The sequence below is a fragment of the Lathyrus oleraceus genome, chromosome 6 (assembly GCF_024323335.1).
Source record: "Lathyrus oleraceus cultivar Zhongwan6 chromosome 6, CAAS_Psat_ZW6_1.0, whole genome shotgun sequence".
In the NCBI taxonomy this organism is placed as follows: domain Eukaryota; kingdom Viridiplantae; phylum Streptophyta; class Magnoliopsida; order Fabales; family Fabaceae; genus Lathyrus; species Lathyrus oleraceus.
The window spans coordinates 165,204,242-165,226,444 of record NC_066584.1 but is presented as its reverse complement, the minus strand read 5'-3'; the positions used below and the strand labels follow the sequence as shown (position 1 = coordinate 165,226,444).

At 36.5% G+C, this 22,203-nt stretch overlaps 2 long non-coding RNA genes across 2 annotated transcripts; one reads left to right on the top strand and one right to left on the bottom strand.

The window, feature by feature from the left end:
* Window positions 1-8,705: 8,705 nt before the first annotated feature.
* LOC127096808 (uncharacterized) lies at window positions 8,706-11,485 on the top strand. Its single transcript, XR_007792830.1, has 3 exons — window positions 8,706-9,340; window positions 9,437-9,743; window positions 11,149-11,485. It is a non-coding gene; the product is annotated as an uncharacterized LOC127096808 (long non-coding RNA).
* A 1,367-nt stretch (window positions 11,486-12,852) lies between these two features.
* LOC127097165 (uncharacterized) lies at window positions 12,853-15,519 on the bottom strand. Its single transcript, XR_007792935.1, has 4 exons — window positions 15,141-15,519; window positions 14,854-15,003; window positions 13,988-14,045; window positions 12,853-13,092 (listed from the first exon to the last, which is right to left on the bottom strand). It is a non-coding gene; the product is annotated as an uncharacterized LOC127097165 (long non-coding RNA).
* Window positions 15,520-22,203: the final 6,684 nt, after the last annotated feature.

Genomic DNA, 22,203 nt, shown 5'->3' with positions numbered 1-22,203 from the left:
ACCACCGAAGCCATTTTGAATAATGCAGAGGAAATGGAAAGTGCTTCAGAGACTCTGGCTCAAAAAGGTCATGTGGAAGTAGGTAAAGCTGTAGAAGCTACATATCCTGTGAACTTAAGTATGGTTCCTAATTCTATATCTGATTTAGTTTTAAATTCTTCCTACCCTCAATCTGAAACACATATGCTAACCCCACATCAATAACCCACACAATCCTCTGAACACATACACTCACCCAAACATGACATGGTTTTACCCCTAGAACTTGTCATTCCTTCCCCCAGACCTACCTGTAACTCTGATTTTAATGAATAAGACTCCCAAACCATCAGTCTGATTCTGAACATATTCAAAAGTACATATGTCATAGATGAATTATCAAGCCACCTAGTTGGCAAGTTCACTTCTTAACAAAACCAACTAGTGTGTATCCCAGGATTTGAACAACTCACTCCCATAAACACCATGATTATTACTGATCTGATCATGGAAACCTTTCCATTAGATAAACCTATAGAAGCCACGCCACTTCAAGCCATACCCTTGGAAACCACATCATCCGAAACTCACCAACCAGAAGAACCAAACAACCTTGTTCAACCTTAACATTATTTTTTACAATCTGACAACTATTTCCTCAAGTTTAAATGATACTTTCCTTCGGTATCTTTTCTTGTTTCCTTTTTTTTGTTGATGATAAAAGGGGGAGTAAGATAGATAAGTATTTAAACACCTGAATATGATAGTTAAGAACTATTTCTTGCTTAAATTTTGAAGATTAATATATTGTACTTTAAAGATCAAATTTAATTAACCTGGATATAACTTAGGAGGAGCTTACAAACCTCACATTTTGGACTATTACACTCAGGGGGTCTTACAAACATCATACCCTAAAATCAACTTGCTAATTAAATTAACAAGGTTGGAACAAAATGGGGGAATTGTTGGAACAAAATCAGTCTGTGCCATATCTCCAAGGTTTTGATGATAATAAAATATTTAAATAACAATTGGATATACTAATATATGTTCAAATGTGCAGGACTATAAACTAAAATTTGGGATATAAGCTTAGTACTGGTACTGAATATGAACATTTGGAGAGAAATTAAAAGATACAAAATCTGAAGGACCAAAACCTGAGAACTAGATTCTAAAGATCATACTTTAAAGAAAGTCAACCTCCGAAGACTCGTACTCTGAAGGATGAGAACCTGAGATCCAGAATCTAAAGACTCAGACTCTGGAGGAGGTCAACTTCCTCTGAATCTCTCAGGCTTTGAAGTGAGTCAACGCAAAGATCAAAAAGACTCTAATAGGTCACTATCATACTCTGAGGCCATTCAACGTAAGGATTGAGGAGACTTTGATAGGTCACTATCAGACTCAGAGGGAACTTTGTCTTCTTCTGATCACGTGAAAATTTAAACAAAAATCTACACAGGGAGCTAGGATGTAACATATAATTCCTCTCAAAGCAAAGGGATTTCAAATATATTTTCAAAGGTATTAACCATATCTGGTAACATTCCAACATCTACGATCAAGTTTCTCCAAGACTCATTTGTGCTAGCTCTTCTCTTCAACGACTCTTTTTATGTTTCTCTATATAAGGAGCTGAAGACTTGAAGAAAGACAACTAACCCTTGACAATAAAAAGAGTTGTTACTCTGTCAAACAAAAAGCACAAGTTTAACTTAGAATTTCTTATCATTTGTATATTCTTAGAAATTCATAAGTTTTAAGAGTCTTCTTAAGTTGTATTTTTTTACACCTCTGATTGTATATCAAGTGTAATATTCAAACAATCTTTTAAGTTAGATTGCAAGAAGTCTCTTGCTTGTATGCTTGAGCATCTGAAATCTCTTGTTGTGTGCTTGAGCATTGGAAGTATCTTACTTGTGTGTTTGAGCATTAGAAGTATCTTGCTTATGTGTTTGAGCATTTGAATATGTTGTGATTATAGTGAAATCCTTTCCAACAAGCTAACTTATACAACTGCATGCTAGAACATGCTTCGACTATAACACTCACATCTTTGACTTCTGCATGCTTGAACATACGTTGACTACAACATAATCAACTTTGACTCATGCTTGCTTGAACAGACTTCGACTATATCATGTACAACTTCTGTCGAAATAGTAAGTTATCCCTCTCGAGACTAGAGTTCGATATAAAATACCATAAATCTCCACCTCGGAACAAATTCTTCAACATTAAGAGAACAAACTAGCTTTTATCATGCATCTTTATCAACTGAATACAGTCGAAGAACTTTCTACTTGGCAATTACTTGGTGATTATATCTGCAACATTGTGATATGTCGAAACCTTCATCACTTTGACTTCTCCACTTTCGGTTTTCTCCCTTACGAAATGCATCCTAACGTCAATTTGCTTTTTTCTCTCATGATAGGCTAAATGTTTTTACAGATGTACGACACTTTGACTATAACATTTAGAAGTGATAACTCAACTTTGAAGTTTCAGTTTCTTAACAAACCCTTCAAGCCACAATGTGTCTTTCACAACTTTAGTGAGGGCAATATATTCAGCTTCAATGGTTTATATGGCAACAACCTTCTGAAACGAAACTTTCCAACTGATTATTGTACCAAATATAGTGAAAACATATCCAAAAAAAGATTTTATGGTATTCATACATCCTGTATAATCAGAGTCAATAAATCCTTTGACATCACTCATGGCTCCACCATAAACCAGGACCCTACTCAGAGATCCTTTTATGTATCTAAGAATCAACTTCAAAGTTTTCCAGCGTGCCTTCCCAGGATTGGCCATATACCTTCTTACAAGGCTTACTTTGTACGTTATGTTTGGCCTCGTACAAACCATAGCACGCATCAAAGAACACAATATACTAACATATGGAATGTTATTCATATAAGATATTTCGACTTCAGTACTAGAACTTTAAGTCGTACACAACTTGAATTAATATTTTTCGGTGTTACAACAGGCTTTGAATTTGACATACCAAATTTGTAGAGAATCTTCTTCAGGTATGTCTCTTGAGATAAGCATAATCTTGACTGCTTTCTATCTCTCCAGATGTCAATCCCAAGAATCATCGTGGCAACTCCCAAATCCTTCATGTCGAACTCCTTATCAAGTTCAACCTTCACCTTCATAACATCCTTGACATTGTTTCTTTCTGTGAGGATGACATCCACATAAAGTAATAAAATAACAAGTGAGCTTCCAAGTTGAAATCTGAAGTAAAGACAATGGTCGAACTGGATCCTAGTGAAACTTATGTGTGTCATAAACTTGTCGAATCTCATATTCCATTTTCGAGGATATTGTTTCAGGCCATATAACGACCTATTCAACTTGCACACATAATCTTTTTTTCCTCTTTTTTCATACCCTTCAAGTTGCCTCATCAAGGTTGTTTCATCTGGATCACCATACATGAATGTTATCTTTACATCCATCTGTTGAAGTTCTAAGTCAAACTTTTCCACCAGGTCCAACAACATTCTAATGGATTTATACTTTACAATAGATGAGAACACATCATTGAAGTCGACTCCTTATTTCTGAGTGAACCCCCTAGCAACTAACCTTGCCTTAAATCTCTTTGACATCACTCATTCGACTCCTTCCTTAACCTTCAAAATCCATTTACAACTGACTAAGCTGGCTCCAACAAGTTTCTCGATCATCTCCCAAGTGTGTTTATCATGAAGAGATTTCATATCATGATCCATAGATTTCAGCCATTCAGTCTTATTTCGACTCCTCATAGCTTACTTGTATTATCTAGCTTCTTCATCAAGAACCTCACTTGCAGAGATTAAGGCAAAAGCTTTAAGATTTGCATAGCCAAGTCTTTGAGGTGGCTTGATAACTCTTATCGACATCTCTCTTTCCAGTAGGTAGTCATTATCAGCCTTCCCATATTCATCATTAACTTGTGCTTCTTCTTCGACTTCATCTGGGTTATGCAGTTTAGCATCAACATGCTCCATATCAACAAAAAATTCCTCATGTTCCAGCTCCTCTATATAGATCTTTGTATTATCAATTTTCTTTAACATAATTTTTGCTTCATCAATTTTCTTGAACACCATTTTTTATTCATTGAAAACTACATCTCGACTTGTGATACACCTCTTATGTCTTGGTGTCGCCACAAAGATTTTGGATAACGAGGAAACTGGACAGACTGAACAAAAGATCAGAAGAGTCGCCACCGAGTTTTATTTGAGTGCCTCTATCGGAGAGGCGGGGGAAAATAGTCGATAAAACCCTCAAAAAGATAAGCGCAGTGGAAGCGCTAAGAAAAAGATAAAGAATCGGTCTCGTAATCGAGATTAGGGTTCGGGAGTCGGTTACGCAAGGGGAAAGTATTAGCACCTATCACGACCATGGTATTCCATAGGAACCATTTGGGTTGTTTACGTATATGGGGATTTATCTATTTTTTTTCAAAAGAATGTGTTTAAAGAGAGGGGTTTTGGATTTTTTATTATAGTGCTCGCCAAGGATTGTGGCCCTTGTGCCTACGTATCACTCATTCAGGGGTGAGGAATCAGAGCTCCGTAGTTCGGAGTAGAAAATATTTATGTGTTGGTTGGTTTTAACTTTGAGAAAGGGTTTTTAGGATGGGTGCCCTAAGGCAAACAAAATAGGTTTGATGGGTTGTGTTGATTTTACCTTAAACAAGGGTTTATGAAAAGAGTTTGTGATTAGATTGCACTAAAGTCTATGAGCGGAGGTGAATATTATAGACAACAAGCAAAGCATCTTGCGTCCAAAATAATCAGAGTGAGTGTAGGAATGCTCCATTCTCACTCATTCTCCGCCACTTAAGGCTCGTGGCGCACAATACTAATCGTAGTTATTAAGTGTTTTGAATTTGATTAAGAAAAATCTGCTTGACGTTGAATGAAGGGTTTGTTTATTTGATTGAGAAATTTGGCTTATGCAATATGAATGCAAAGTAACCAACAAGGAAATAAAAGGATCTCATTGTATGGTAGCCTAAGAGAAAGCCTTGTGTGTGGAAAAGTGGCATATGCTAAACAAAGGAGAATGGTTTTACAAACATGTCCCCCTAAGGTGGTGCCATGATGCCATTCTTACAACCAAAATGTAAGTACAAATTAAACCCAAGTGATTGAAAAAAAGTGTCATAATAAAGTAATGAAAAAGGCTCCAAGCAAAGGTCCTAAATGGGATCCTCTAAGTCCAAGTTGATTAAGTGCCATGACTTGTTTTTGGTCTTATAATTTTATCATGTTTTTGTTGATTCTATGAATATGATAATAATAAAGTAAAGAAAATATAATAAACATGCATGATTGAAGTATATACAATGATAATGATGATGATGAGTACTTTAATATAAATGACATAAAGTAAATAACAATGCATAATAACAATAACATAAGGTTAGTAGGGTTAGGTTGACAAGTCAATATGATAAAGAAATGAGTATAAAGGGGTTAGTAGGTGTTGTACCCCAAAATTTCCCCTTCTCTTTTCATATTTTTTCCAATCTATGACTTGAGATTCATCTGCATTCATCCATGTGCATCATGCATTCATTCTCCCAAACATCATACATTCCAAGCTTGTGAATAACATAATTTGGTCTTGTTTGACCTTGGGAGCTAACACCTTGATATTTCATGCCTAAACCCTAAATATGATTGGCTTTTGTCCCAGGTGAATCTTTTGATCCATAAAACCCTAATTGTGGGTTCCCATCGTGGATGATTCATTTATTGGCCTTGCTTTGGGCTCAAAACCTTAATCAGGGAAGGTATGATACCATGGTTCTATGTGGCCTGATTTATCATCATAGGCTTGGTATAAACCCTGATTCATCCATCATCTCCATGCCTACATGTTTGATGTTTCACCTGATTCAAACATTGCATAGGCCTTTGATTTAAGTCTTTTGGTATTGGCAGGAGCATTGATCCATATGTCCTAATTCATTGTTGCTTAAACAATAATTTTTGTTTCATGTTGAAGTTAGCGGAAATATACCCAAACGTATCGCACACTCTAACATACAACAGAGTCACCATCGAACTTTATTTATTTCTGAAGGAAAGGAAAACATCGATAAAAACCGGGGGAAAGAGATATGTTGGGTAAGGAAGTCGATTATGCAAAGGAAAGGTATTAGCACCCCAAACATCCATGGTACTCCATGGGAACCGTTTTGATTGTTCTTGCTCTAAAAGGTGTGATATCTAAGATTACTCGCAAAAGAATGGGGAAAGGAAAAGAAATAGATAAAGTGCTCGATGAGGATTGGGGCCCTCATGCCTACGTATCCTCATAGTACAATGAGGAATTCAGAGCTTCGTAGTTCAAGGAACTAGAGGCGGGAGGTGGAAAGGAGTGTGATCAAAGAATGGTATGAATCAAAGGATTATATGATTTGAACTCCAACAAGGGTGAAATATGAACCCAAGAGTAAACTGGTACGAACCAACAAGTGGGGGCCTACAACACAGTATCACTGTATTGGAACGACTGAAAAAGAGAGGAATTAGGTGTTTGGGATACGAGCCAAACAACTCTTGGTTCACAAGGAGGTACAAGATGAAGCACAAAGGTATAGTGTATTTGGCTCAAAGAATAGGTATATCATGTGGAATGAATGAAGGTAGATTATGAATGCATCATGTTATGAACGGAATGAAGTGACCAAAGTCACATAATTAAAGGTTTGGTGACAAGCGACTGAAGAAGTATTGTTTGAAACCGAAAGGTGAAAGTGTATTGGAATCCATAAGAGAAATTGGATTTATACCATAGAGATATCTGGGTAACAAGCCAAACAACCCTAGATAGAAATATGGACTTTACGTTAGGCGTCCTAAAAGGATGTATATGGAATTCCAAAGAAAGTGTATTTCAATGTCAAAGGAATGATATGTCATTGGGTGAACGATTTATGATCGAAGGTAGGTAATGAATAGTGGAAGATATGAGTGATGCCCTAAGGCGGAAGAGGAATAATTAGAAGTATGCTCGCCAAGGATTCGCATCCTCGTGCCTATGTATTCTCATTATGTAAGAAGAAAATCAGAGCAATCGTAGTTCAGAACTACGAGAAATAGAGAGACAAGCATACAGTGATGAAAAGTATAACTTGTACCAACAGAATGGTATCAAGGGAACCCACAAATGAATGGAACTTAAAATCAAAGACTAAATAAGCCTCTCAACCAAATAAATGAATTAAATGTCTAGGTACGAGCCAAACAACCCTCGATTCACAAGATGAACTGGCGCTACATCGTCTCAAAGGGGTAAAAGTGGGGCCCAAGAGAAAGTATTGTTGTGTATAAGGAATAATATATCACTGGATGGGGAACAAACAATTTGAGATCAAATAAGAATAGCATCTTGGATCCAAGAAAGGGATAAACTCTGAATCGAAGAGCAAAGTGGCATCTTAGCCGAAAAGAATGAATTAAAATTTTAGGTACGAGCCAAACAACTCTAGATCGATGAGGTGGATTGTTCCTAGATCGTCCTAAAAGGATAGACAAGGAGTCCAAGGAGAAGTATGATTGATCTAAAAATATGGTATGATTGATCTAAAAATATGGTATGATTGATCTAAAAAATATGGTATGATTAAATTGAATTGTGATTACCAAGTGTTGACCTTTGATTTTTCTTGTATAATCCGTTGCTTGATGTGACTGAGGATGCCTTGATTGGAGATCTTGACTTAAGGCTTCGAGCTCCACAGCTTAGAATAAAAGTCTTATTAAGTGACCAAGGGTCTTTTGGTCACTCAAATTAGACTGTGGGATTATACAAGTTCAAAGGATTTAATTGATCAAAATTGCTTTTGATCAATTTAAATCAGAGGGTTTGAAATGATTTACGAAACTAGGTTAGTCCTAATCTAACGGTGAGAAATTAAGTCAAACTAACATAAGGGTACATGTTATGATTAAAATCCTAGGGGAGCATGTTATAGTTAGTCAATCTTTTGGATTAAAATTCTATGTTAATTCTATTCCTAAGGGAGCATGTGATTATATGGAAAAAATACCCAAAATTACTCCTAAAGGGTAAAATGGTCTTTTCACAAAAATATTCAATTATGAGTACAAGTTAAATCTAATTAATCCATAATTAGAAAACTACAAGGTGGATTAATTCCAAAAATTCTAAAATTAATTTGTGTTTAGAAATTGCACTATTGTTTTAAATCTAATCAAAATCTAATCATTTCCAAATTTCTAATTAAGCACTATATTAATCTTCTAAATCCTAATTAAATTCCAAAACCTAATAAAATCCTAAGAGTTTAGATTAGCCTAAGCGAAATTGATTAACAAATAAAAATCCTAGTTAAGCTAAAAATTATAAATAAATTTGATTAAGTTAAATGTTAATGGGGTGCAGAACCTGGAATTGGGGTGTGCATAACCAAGGGAAATCAGTGGTTCAGCCAATGGCCCTCAGGCCCAAAATCTCTTCACCAAAGGGAACCAAAACGAATGTCCATGGGGGGTGCGAATATAGGAATAATGGCCTGATTAGCAAACGGGCCTTAGGCTCATGGATTCCTTCTGTAAACACAAAAAAAATCCAACAATCAAGCATGCGGTACGAGTTGAATGAGGTGTAGCGATAGAAGCTTCTTGGGTCATCAGGTTTTTGTGTGGGTAAAAGGGCCCAGTTTCTTCAATGCCAAAAAACCCACACACCCAAGACCTGCCTACACCAAAGCGCATCCCAAAGAGATGCCTTCAACATCCAAATGCGAAACTTTACGGCGTCGGAGAAGCATTCGAATTGGTGGCATCTACGACTCAACCACACACTCACCTCAACGTCCGACGTCTCCTTCTATTCATGGTTGGTTGAGATGGAGATGAAGCTTCGCGTGCACTGTTTATTGAAATGGAGAATGTGGATCCGTGTTCGGGTTCATGCGTTGCCTGGAGAAGAGGGTGAGTATGTTCAATTCCGTGCGTGTCGCGTAGAGGTGAAAGTGAAGGTGATTGTTGCTGCGTTATGGAGCGTCATTGACGTTTTGTATGTTGCGAGTGATTCAATTCGTGGTCGTCGACGGCGAAGCGTGAAGGACGCAGTTTCTGACCTATGCCTTGCTATCGTCTTCCGTCTATTTCGTAATTTCTTCTTCTTCCTCCCGTAGACCGTATGGCTACGATGATGATTGAGGCGTGCGTTGCAGCACGACGGTGGAGACGCCGTTTCGGACGACGTCACAAGCTTGCCGTCGAAGCCAGAACAAAAGAAGAGACGAAGAACATGGCTCTAGCATTGACTCAATTCTTTGGAACGTCGACGCGAGCAGGTAGCAAGTCATCTTTGCCTCTATCTTCTTCTTTCTATTTTGTACACTCGTGGTTCGTTTGATCATTTCCAGGAACTCTTTTCATTTTTCTTGCAGGTTGGGTTTTTGAGGATTGGAGAGAAGAAGATTCTGAGGTGATGAAGAGAAGTCGTATTGAAGAAATGGTGAAAGTTGAAGAGAAGAAGGATTGAAGAAATGGTGAAAGTTGAAGAGAAGAAGGATTGAAGAAATGGTGAAGGGTGAAAAGTGGGAGAAGAATCATTTTGAACTTGAAATCGTTCTGGACTTTTCAAGGATGAAAACAGAATGAAGAGTGGAGAATCACAAGAGGGTAGCTTGAAGAATGACTTGAGGTGGCGACGAAGATGAAGATTGAAAACTCTAAACAAAATTCTGCAGTGAGGTATGCCCTTTTATAGGTTTCTTCGAAACTTGATGAAATTCACTGGTTATTCAGTTAGAAATCTCAGTTGAAAAATGGATTTTTCTGTTATGAAAGTGGTTATAGTTTGTTAGAGTTTGTGGATTGGTTGTTATGTTAATTACGAACGGTTATGTTAGTTACAGAATTCTGTTTTGGTTTTATTGTATTAGTGAAAACTGTTAGTTAGAGTTTGTTTTAATTTGTTATAAGTTAGTTGGGAAATGCTCATTCTGTTATAAATGAAATAGTTAGTTGGAATCAAATTCAACTGAAATGTAAAAGTCCAAATTCTTTCTGTTTTTGAAATGCACCACCTGTTAATTAGAAATGAAATCATGTTAGAAGGTGCACTCAATTTCCTATGGAATGTTAATTGTGGTTGATGCTTTTTGTTGAACCATGCTTGATTAAACCCTGCCCTGAACTACAAACTGTTACGTGCCAGTTTATTTGTCGATTTTCTGCTGAAATGTTAAATCCTTATTAGCAAACGGTAGTAAATATTAATTAATGAAATTAATGAAATCCCAATTGAAAATGAATTTTGACAAGAAATTATTTGTGATGCACATTCTTATTTGGATAATTGCAATGCCACGAGCTCAAGTAACTTGTACTGTTAATGCATAACTTCTTTCTTTTATACTTGCTGCACTTGTATGTCATGCTTGTGTCAATTGCTTTGCTTGAATTAGTGGACCTTTTATACCTGAATGGTGATATATGCTTGATATTTGTGTTATTCCATTGCCCTTGTTTGAATTCTAATCAAATCCTACTTTGCACCACACCCGCTGTTATCGACATGTGAATCAAAGCACTGAAGGCCTATTTCAGGATGGTACTAATGAACTGAACTGCACTGATGTGTCTCTTGGTTAGAAAACAAACATGGTCTTGTTGTGAATGTTAATTTGTCAGACACAAATTCTGTTTTTATGGTGAAATGGTACTTGTTAAATTCTACAATCCTATGTTAATTGATAAACCAAAAGTTGTTTTTAGGAGGTTAGGGTATTGAACTAGGTTGGTGTATGTTGTTGAATCGGAATCATAGTTAGTAAATTGTTAAATTTAAGTCGAATTGGTTTGAAATTAGTGAGTAAATTTGAAGTGAAAAAAAATCAATTAGGTTAGTTATGCAATAGTCAGTTAATGCTAGAATGGAGGCTAAATTAATTCTATTGTAGCACTGGTTAGTTATTTTGGTTTTGAATAAATGTTAGCATGCATTGGTGTTATGCTTGACAACATGAACTAATGAATGAATGTTTATGCTTAGAAATTTTGAATATGTGTTGAAGCATTTGGTATATCTTGAATGATGGACATGCCTCGTTTGAAGTGAGTGAAAATCTAAAGATGTGTTTCTTTATTTTTATAGGTGCTTTATGGAAGGGAAAAGCTTGGCTATGGAGTGCATGATTATGAAGATGGAAGTGTAATGCTTGTAGTTTAAATGAATTTGGATTAGATGTTAGAACATTATGTCACAAGCTTGTATTTTTTGGATTTTCTTCATGTGTAGGTATTGGCAATGATCACGTGCTTGGTTCTTGAATTTGAATTTTGAGGTAGGAAATGGAGAATCAATGAAAGTTTGGATTGGTTTTGTGTAATTGTTTTAATTGTTGTAAATTGAAACAAATGGTTGGATATTGTCATGTAGTAGTGTGTAGATTGGTTTGGATGGAAAATGAAGATGTTGAATTATGATTGAATTGACTTTGAATGGAAATTGAATGTATGTAAGGTCATTTGAGAATGTGGTTTAGAAACTCACATGAGGTTTATGGTCATGATTTGAAAATGGGCAAGAAAGATATTGAAATGGACGAATCTTATTAACATGAACCAATGGAATCAAATCTTTAAAGGATGATACAATGATAAGACTTGAATGACTCATATCAGGCTCTAGCAAACTTGAATGGACAATGATATGATGAAACAAAGGTCTATGGACCAAACACCAAGTGTGGCATGAAGTGGTTCAAATGACCAAGTGAAAGTAACATGAATAAACCAAGAACATATGAAACGAATCTAAACCAAGCAAGAGCAAACTAGGAGCTAGGTATGCGGAGATGATCAGAACGGAATGTTATGGAGTGAGAGCAAATGAAGGTTGTGGGACCAAGATCTTGACCTCAGACAAACACAAGGTGTACCGACGACATGAAGGAGAATCATATGGAGTTAGGGTTTCTCCATAAGCAATATTCTCGAACCATGGGCCCAAGGCTAGGGTTTAGAAGTCAAGTCCATTCCACGGGAGGTCAAACTCAAAATCTCATAGAAGCAAAGTCAAGAAATAGGGTTGGGATTCCCAGATGGGTGCCATGATGTGGTCTCCTTGAATAAAAGTCCCCCAAAGATCAAGAAATTAGCGTTTCACCCCATATGATGAGGAAAACCACAATCTTCAAGCAAAACCCTCATTTCCATAAACCATATACCTTGAACCTAAGATGCTTGTTAGGAAGTATTAATCATGAATGGACGATGCATATGGAAGAGGCATTAATGAGTATAGATGGATCTCAAGTTATAGTTTAGATGAACAACAAAAAGGGAGAGCAAATTTTAGGGTACTACACATGTGAACCATGCCCTGATTGCATTGCATGTGAAAATCCCAACTCATGCCTCATAGTTGACTTTGATCGATTGTTGACTGTTTGATCAAACTAATTGACCAAAGTCAACCATCCATTTCATAGGCCCATATGACTTTGATCATTTACCTTTGATTCTAATTATGTCTTGGATTTTCTTAACTATTGATTTTTAATTGATGCATCCAAATTTAATCAATTTTTGATTTATTTCCATATCAAATTATGTGCCTAACATTTTCAAATCAGCATTCATAATCTTTCAACCATTCAGTAAGTCCTCATAAATCATTCAAAATTACATTCAATGCCATTCAAACACCATATCATTTCATTCAAATCTTTCCATAAAATCCATCGGTTCATAATTTTCCATGATTATTTAATAGACATTCAATTTTCCAAATATTTTTCCATAGCATTCAATGTATACATTCAATTCTTTCCATTCATTCAATTAACATTTCATATGTCATTTAAACATTTTACTCAATCATTCAATTTATCATTTCACATTCAAATTACAATACAATTCACAAATTATTACAAAAATTACAATTTCTACTAATGCACAATTTAAATTCTATCACAAATCCATTCAAGCATAGTCCTATATCATTACATTAGCCTTGTACTGGAATTACTATAGTTTTGAGCTTGCTTGCCACCAACTTGTTCTACATGTTCCTTCCAAGTCCTCTTGCCTCCACCTACAACACCATGGAGAAAACCATTCATTTAGAATCAATTTACAACTTCAAAATTAACAACATAAGCATACATCACAATCCTTAACAATGATCAAAATCCAAGCAAACACATATACATTAGCATTCCCAATTCAATACTAACTTCCAATCATATTTTCATTTTGGAAATCCCATTTAATTACAACTATCTTACAATTCAAACAATTACAAAACCTATAATTTCTATTACCACACGACTCAATTCTTAAGTCATTTCCAAAAACAATCACCAAACCAAGTCATTGACATTTCATACTAAACCATTGAGCATTTCATAAATCATTCAAATTCCAACATCTTTACTCACATTTTAAATCCAAAGTGCAACATTCATCTTCAAATCAAACCAATCATAAGCCAATTTTTCCAACATTTTAATTACAATTCAATTTTCAAATTACAATTCAATTCCAATTCAAATTACATATGCACTTCAATTCAATTTCAATTCAAATTTCAAATTCACATTTCATTTTAAGTTCAATCCAACATTTCAATTTACCTAAGTTATAACTCAATGGCTTGAATTAACTAACTTATAATTTCATTTGATTTTAGCTAAAACTAATTTCTAACTTAATCACTAAAAGTGATGCACTAACTTCTCTAGTAAGTTCCATCGGTTCACAAAGGCCAACATCCAGATAAGCCATTCCATACATATTTTAAGTATTACCCCCATGATACAACCATTCCAGGATATATAGTCAATCAACATTCCATACTGATCAATTCCATGCCAATTCATTGAATCGAAGGATTAACAATCAAGCATCCAATATGTTTTTAACAGCTCAACTAACTTTCCAAGCGACAAAGTGAAATATATAACGGAAAGGTTTAGAATCAATACTACCATGTAGAACTTTTTCAATAGAGTAAAAAACAAGATTGCTTCATAAATAACATTGAACCTGCAAAACAATTTCAACTCACCATTAACTTCTCTTAACCAACCACTAACAGATTGAAACTGATAATTAGTGAATTAGCAAGTGTTCACAAAATCCAATTTAAAAGTTGATGACTGAGTCCTACTTTAAACTCACAAACGCAAGCCATTCCAAACCAATTTTGTTTTTCACTCATTGAGCTTCACTTACCGAATTTACAGTGCTAGCTAACTTAACTATTTTGTTCAAACCTAACAACTTTTAAACTAACTACTAACCAAATTTTAGTTTAACAGTAAATGTTCCAACTCAGTATTAGATTCTAATTCTTCACAATTAATCCCATTTTTCACAAAAACTCAGCAAATTGTTTAACATTCTAACATTCAGTGTTTTTCTAACAGCATCCTTCTAACAGATCCAGTCTTAATTAATTAACAAAGGTAACCGTTTGAAACTAAATAGAAAGCTAACAAACACAACTAACAGAGATTTAATTAACATTCTAACCTACAACCTGCACATTTGAATTAACAGCTACACTAACTCAACTGCATAACTAATAGCACAATTGAATTTCAAAAGGGGCAGAACAGAAGCAGGAATTGATTTCATTAACAGTTATTTTGAAATTTCATTCCTATTTCAGTTTCTAACTATTTTTTTTTCATTTCTTAATAACAGATGAATTACATTTACATTTCAATCAAAACTTTAATTGAATCTCTAACCAAATCCTGCATTTGTAACTGACAAGTCCATTTCATCTGAATTTCGTATCAATTTCAAGGACATTTCTAACCAATTCCAAATCCTATATAAGTCATACCTTGCTGCAGAATTGGATCTTCTTCAAGGAGTCTTCAGAACTGCACGCTTCAAAATTCACTTTGCACTCTCGGTTCTTCATTCAATCCAAACCCCTCATAAGCATAACTGAGCAACACTCACACTATGCATATGGATATGACAATCACAGCTACAGAAGAAGAAGTAGAGTGAGCGAGGAAGAAGAAGAAGCGCTCAGAAGAAAGAAGAAGAATTGGAGAATAAGAAGAGGAGCAGGGGAGAAGAGAAAAAGCAAATCATGACATAGGAAAGAGAAAGAATTCGCACCTGGTTGCAACCAGAGATTCGATTCGGTAAGTTCTTCATTTCCCCTCGGCACCGTTTCTTCTGTATGTAGCATACGGTAACAGAGATGTGAGGACGGACAATCCGCGACGTCTATGTTGTGTGGGATGTCGTACGCAACGTATCCTTGGATCCAAAACGAAGCTACACGCCATGACGGGATCAAACACATTGATGCAGTCCGCGTAAACAAGGTTCCACGGTGAATGGTGGTGGAGATGCGATGATGTGGACGTCATAGGCGAGCAGGATCGGCGACGCAATCACGGAAATTGTAGAAGCCTCTTCAAAGGGGATTGTTCTTTCGTGTTGGTGCCTTTTGATTCATCTGTGTTTAGCTGCAACGTTCAATTCTCGTTGGACAAAAGCTTGCTTCCGTCTTCAGGCCTGATTGGAGGCTATGGACCTAAGGCCCAAGTGGACTTGGTTCCTTGCACACCCCAGGGTTCAACGCACCCCCTTATGATCAATAAAGTGTTGGGCGTGGCTTCCCCAGGCCCAACCGTTTTTTTGATGTTGTTCCATCATCCTGAATTCGGGCCTACACTTCCTGTATTCATCAATTAGGGCCCAGGTTCTTCCTTTTTATCATTTTAATGTTTATTTTATTATATTGTGTTTATGATTTAATTAATTGCATTAGTTTAATTGTGTGAGAATTAGGAATCAATCCATGTCAATTTATTTTGAGTTAGGTGTAAAATTAATCAAGGTTGATTAGGTTAATTAGAGTTCTATTAATTTAATTAGGTTTTTGTCTTGGAAATAAATATTAATTAGATTTTAAAATTTAATTAATGTTAGAATAAGTCAAAAACTTAGATTTTTTTCATAATTATATAATTAGGATTATTAGTTTCGATTAATATTGTTTTAGAGAATTATTCTCCTAATTAATTCATTTGGACATATTGACCATTTTGTCCTTAAAGTTTAAAATCTTGATTTTTAATACATGTTCCCTTAGTTTATGGCCTTAATTAGAATTGTCTGATTTTACTTAGATGATTAATTCAATAGGTTAGTATTTTACATAGTTCAACTATTCATTTCAATCCCACTGATTAGTGTTGACCAAAGGTTGCTTTGGTCAACCAAATCCTTTGTATGTTGTTGTAAGCCCCAAGCCTATTCAAGTGACTAAAAGATCCCTGATCAAGTGATAAGGCAAGTTCATTGTGCTCGATCTATTTTGGATATGCTGAATCTCAGGAGCTCAACACCTCAAGGTTCAAATGCAAGATTAAGACTTCAAGTCAGCATTAGTCAAGCATAGCTAGTAAAATGGATTACTTCTCAAGCACAACAAAGGTATCAACACTTAACAAGTGCGATTCAAACTGTAAGCCATAAGCCTTAAGTAACGAGTAATAGTGAAATGGAGTTTCTCCTACCCTTGTCTAGAATGACTTTGCGTACGGGGTTTATGCCCTAGCTATTCAAATCATTCGCCCTTATTCATAAAATTTAGCACAACTCGAATCAAACAATTGTCAAGTCTTCTCAACACAACAAACAACATGGCATCATCAAGATCAATAATCAGAAGCCTATAACAACACTTGTCAATCATGATAAGGGTTACATACTATGAGCCTTAAGTAATGAGGAATGATGAGACAAAGTTTCTCCTACCCCTGTCTAGAGTGACTTTGCGTACGGGGCATAGGCCCTAACTATTCAAAGCATTCGCCCTTGTTCATAGACTTTAGTGCGATTTGAATCATGCAATTGACAAGTCTTCAAGCAAGCATCAATCATTCAACACTTCAACAAGTGAAACACCATTGCACTTTAATCATTTCTCCTATAATAGATCCTTAATCATACTCTTTGGATCATTCCTTTTGTGATCAAGTCTTTGAATCCTAGTCAATCAACCCAATCATTGTTTTGCCTTGTTAGTCCTCTCTTGCTTTGGCAAACCCTTATTCATTGTGAGCCTTATCATACCTCTTGTGCTTAGGCCCACTCCATTCAATCATTGTTTGCCTTATTAGTCCTTGTGTGCTTTGGCAAACTCCCAATTATTTATTTGTCTTATAAGACCTCTCGTGCTTAGACAAATCTCTAGATCATTGTTTGCCTTGTCAGTCCTCTTGTGCCTTGGCAAACCCCCCAATTATTGTTCTCCTTCTAAGACCTCCCGTGCTTAGGTGAACCCTTTGATCTCTCTTGCCTTATAAATTGTCTCGTGTGTAGGCCAATCATTTCTTACTCATTGCTTGTCTTATAAGACCTCTCGTGCTTAGACAAAGCTCTCTTTCCTTATAAATCCTCTCATGTGTAGGCCAATCATTTCTTACTCGTTGCTCATCTTATAAGACCTCTCGTGCTTAGACGATTTTTCCATGTAAATCCTCTCGTGTGTAGGTCAATCATATCTCATTTTCCCATGTGGTTGATCACCGTCATTGGTTAGTGCCACACACTTTCTTGTTAAGCAATATACCTTGCCTCTTGGTAATCAATCTATCTTCCTTTGTTTCAGCCTTAGTGGGCCGAACTACGATTGCTATGATTTTCTCATTGCACGATGAGAATACGTAGGCACGAGGGTTCAAATCCTCCGCGAGCATACTTATTTATTTCCTCCATTAATTTCCATGATACATTCATATTCTACCTTTATTCACTTCACGTGACTTACCCTATTCTTTAAGTCAAATATAATATGTCTTTGAGCTCTATCTTGTATTTCCTTGTGAACCAAGAGTTGTTTGTGTTGTAAAACCAAACACCTAATTCTCTTTCTTTTCGGTTTATTCCAATACAATAATACCATGTCATAGACCCCTCACTTGTCGGTTCATACCAGTTTTACTCTTGGGTTCATAATTTACCCCTTATTGGAGTTCAAATTATACAACTCTTTGGTTTAAACCATACTTGTTATCACAACTTCTATGAACTACGGAGCTCTGAATTCCTTATTGCACTATAAGGATACGTAGGCGTGAGGGCCCTAATCCTCACCGAGCACTCTATATATTCCTTTTCCTTTCCCTTATCCTTTTGCGAGTAATCCTTAGATATAACACCCATTCGACCAAGAACAATCAAAACGGTTCCCATTGAGTACAATGGATGTTAGGGGTGCTAATACCTTCCCCTTGCATAACCGACTTCCTTACCCAACATATCTCTTTCCCTCGGGTTTTATCGATGTTTTCCCTTTCCTTCGGGAATAAATAAAGTTTGATGGCGATTATATTGTATGTTCTAGCATGCAATGTGTTCAGGTATATTTCCGCTAGCTTCAGCTGGCGACTCTATTGGGGATACTCTGTTACTTGGATTACTTCATACTCGCTAAAAGGATTTGAGCCTATTTTTGGTTGTTTTCGCTTGCTATGGTGTCGCAACGCGAAAAACAACCGGCGGGAAAAGCAAAACAAACAGAGCCGCCACCGTGTGTTATTTATCCCAAAGAAGGGAAAGGAAACGCTCGAAGTAAACCTGGAAAGGAATGGTCTTACGACCGAAGATTGCAAGGATCGGGAGTCGGTTACGCAAGGGGAAGGTATTAGCACCCCTCACGTCCGTCGTACTCGACGGGATCCACGCTCAGAAAGGATAGAAAAAGGTTGCTAAAACCGCTCAAAGAATACACACACACTGGAACAAAACACATATGGAAAGAGAGGGGAACGGGCTCGCTAGGATATCGCATCCTATGCCTACGTATCTCATCTGAAATGAGAATCAGAGCTACCGTAGTTCGGCTAACGCACGCCGAAACAAAACACACACAAAGACGCTGAAACATCAGAGCAAACACACAACTGGAAACTAGAAACAGAATGCCAATCGCTGGGCTTACATCCGACTCCACAAAAGAAACGTAAACAGGAAACCGACTGCCAATCGCTGGACTTACGTCAGACTCCAAACAAGCAAACACACACAGGAAACCGACTGCCAATCGCTGGACTTACGTCAGACTCCAAACAAGCAAACACACACAGGAAATTGACTGCCAATCGCTGGACTTACGTCAGACTCCAAACACACACAAGAGGGTTGAAAAAAGAAAAGGGCGCCCGGAGAGATCAGCTCATCTCCTGCCTACGTACCTCATCTGGTATGAGGATCAGGGCGACGTAGTTCCCCTTAACAGGGAGAAATTTCTATCCTAATCCAGAGACTGGGAAATGACAAACTAGAAGGGAGACTGACTCGAGCCTAATAGTTATCATGTAATCCACCATAGTCCTAGGTTGAGGTTTCTAACAGGATTTTGACTCACACAGGCAGTGAGTCAACTCAAGTCTATCTCTACGTACGTCAACTTCCTCAAAAGTTGATCATACAACTCCTACAGAAAGGAGATAAGAAGCAAAGCAAATAAACATCAAAAGCAATTAGCACACACTATACACAACCAAGGAGGCTCAAGCAAGGTTGGGCTTTAGTCAAGGGGTCATATCAACCTCGACAAACAAGCCAACTGGAAAGGGTGGTCAGGCTCTTAACCTCTAACATCAAGAGTTAGGGTGAGCAGATGAAATGGAGATGAGGGTTATGCCTCATAGCTCTTAACCCAGGCCTGGGTGAGCTTGAATCAAAGAATGTGTCGGAGTCCAGAATGTGGGACTCTATTCCACATGACCTGACACAACAAGATTTTGGGTTTTTATTCAAAGTGCATCAACACAGGGTGAGCACGATGAATGACACAACTGAGTAATAGGGGATGGATTACACATCCCTTTTATTTGCCAATTGCCTCTTAAGAGGACTTAACCTGCTTGGCACAAAAGTAAACAACCACAAACATTGCCTCTTAAGGAGGGCTTCAGACAGGTGCCTGCCAATAACAGCAGGTCTTCCAGACTACATGAAGAATAGGGATTATACCTAAGTGGTATGCCAACCACAAGCAAAGCAAAGCAAATTTCAAATGAACTTAAAGCAACTTAGGTACCTGTGTAAACAACTAAACAAATCAGTACAGTATTCAGACAAACAGACAATAGTCAACAACAAACAGACAATCCCAATGTACAACACATAAGCCATAAGGCAAACTCAAGTGAATTATCATCAACCTAGAAAACAACCAAATGTTAGCAATCAAGAGCAAACATCAACATTCAAATGATGAAGCAATATCAACCATGGAGATTAGGTGCTTGGTCCTGAAATTCAAAGCTCACATGTAAGTCCAAACCCCTAGGTCAAAGCCTAGGGTCAAAGGTGAAGAAAAAATTCAAAACAGGGGCTAATATTCAACACAATGAAACCTCAATCAATCATGAACATGTAATAAAAAGTGCCACATCAAAATCATCAAGCAAAGGCATTTCATGTGCAAGGGAAGTCAAAGACAATTTCAAAGCATTCAAATGGACATTGAGAATGAAAAATCCAAATCAAAACAGAAATGATTCAAATAATTCTGGAAAAATTCATGAGCATACAACACATCCAACATGATCATCATACAAAAAATCAAGATCAACAGAGATCATTTGATATGGAAATGAAATTGCACAAGTTGATCATCCAATGGTGTGACACAAATTGTCACACCATGCTAACATGTACATAAAACAGAAATGACACATGGAAAAAATGTCAAACCAAAACCAAAATGTCAATTATCATGTCAAGAATCATCATGCAAAATTTGGTAGCAATTGGATCAATATCAAGCATTTCACAATAGAAAAAGTAAGGCAAGTTCACAAATGTACACATGATCACATATTCTAACACAAATCAAAATCCAGCCATGCACAACTTCAAAATTTATCATCATCAAATAGAGGACATCTTAATGAACAAATAGCAAAAAACCAGGGATTATTTGGAGCATTTTTCAATTAGATATGGATTTTCAAAGTTGGAAGAAAAATTTAAAATGAGATGAACACATGTATATGAAATATGGAGGGAAAAATGAACATGAGAAATTAATTTGAATATATGCTGCCACCAGGATTCGAATTAGGTATAGGCGCCAATCAAAACGGCGTCGTTTCATGGCATGGAAATAAAAATGAAAAAAACAGAGACACAAACGCGCTACACATGGATCGAAGTGAGAACCAACGGATCAAACAAGGCCTGGGCGCGTTCTTCATCAAGAACCCTAGCGAACCAGGTTGAACGCTAAGCCGTTACTATGCCGTCGCTAAGATGAAGATCTTCATCTTCTTCACGAAGATGATGATGAACAGTATGAAGTTCATCAAAAAATTTCCAAAATTTCCAGAATTTCTCAGATTTTACAAAAAAAATACCAAAACGAAGCTCATGCAATGGAGATTATAGATCAAGCATCAATTCATCCTAATTCAACATGATTCAAGCAAATCGAAGCAAATAAAGTTTGACATTCAAAACTTCAATCAAGCATATCTCTCTCAATTCTTATCCAAATCGCACGAAATTTATATCAGATTGATCAGCATCAAATGTTCTACAATATTATACACATAAAACAGAGAATTAAGGTGATAGAAAATGTGACCTCTTGAAAATCAGTTCTTGAATTCTGCAGATTCCAGGCCAGGCAAGCATGCAAATCCACTCCAAATCACTTGTTATGAAGTTTGATGATGAAATTGAGGCTTGGGAACGTGTAGATCTAGCTCAATTTGCATTTGCCATTTTTGAGTTCTTGAACTTCAATGCTTGATTTCTACACGAATTCACCAATCCAAAGCCTGATCTGCACTTAATCAACACCAGAGAACAAGAATGTGGAAGAATATTGCAATGTTCTTTGAAGATTTTTCAAGTTTTGGTTGAGAGAAAAAATGGAGGGAAAAACTTCTAGATCTAAAAAATGGTGAAAATGATTAACCTCCCTCAATTCTGTTATGATTATGAATATATACTCTGTCCTAATCTCATTTTAATTAAAATTAATCATGGTTAACTTGAGATTAAGCAAAATAAGGGTGTTTGGCAAAAATTGGAAATTTGGTGGTGTGTGAAGCATGCACACGTGAACAGTAACATTTGCTTGATCAAAGTCACTCAAAATCATTTTTTAAACACATTGGCAATGGTAGAAAGTTCTCATGATGCACCA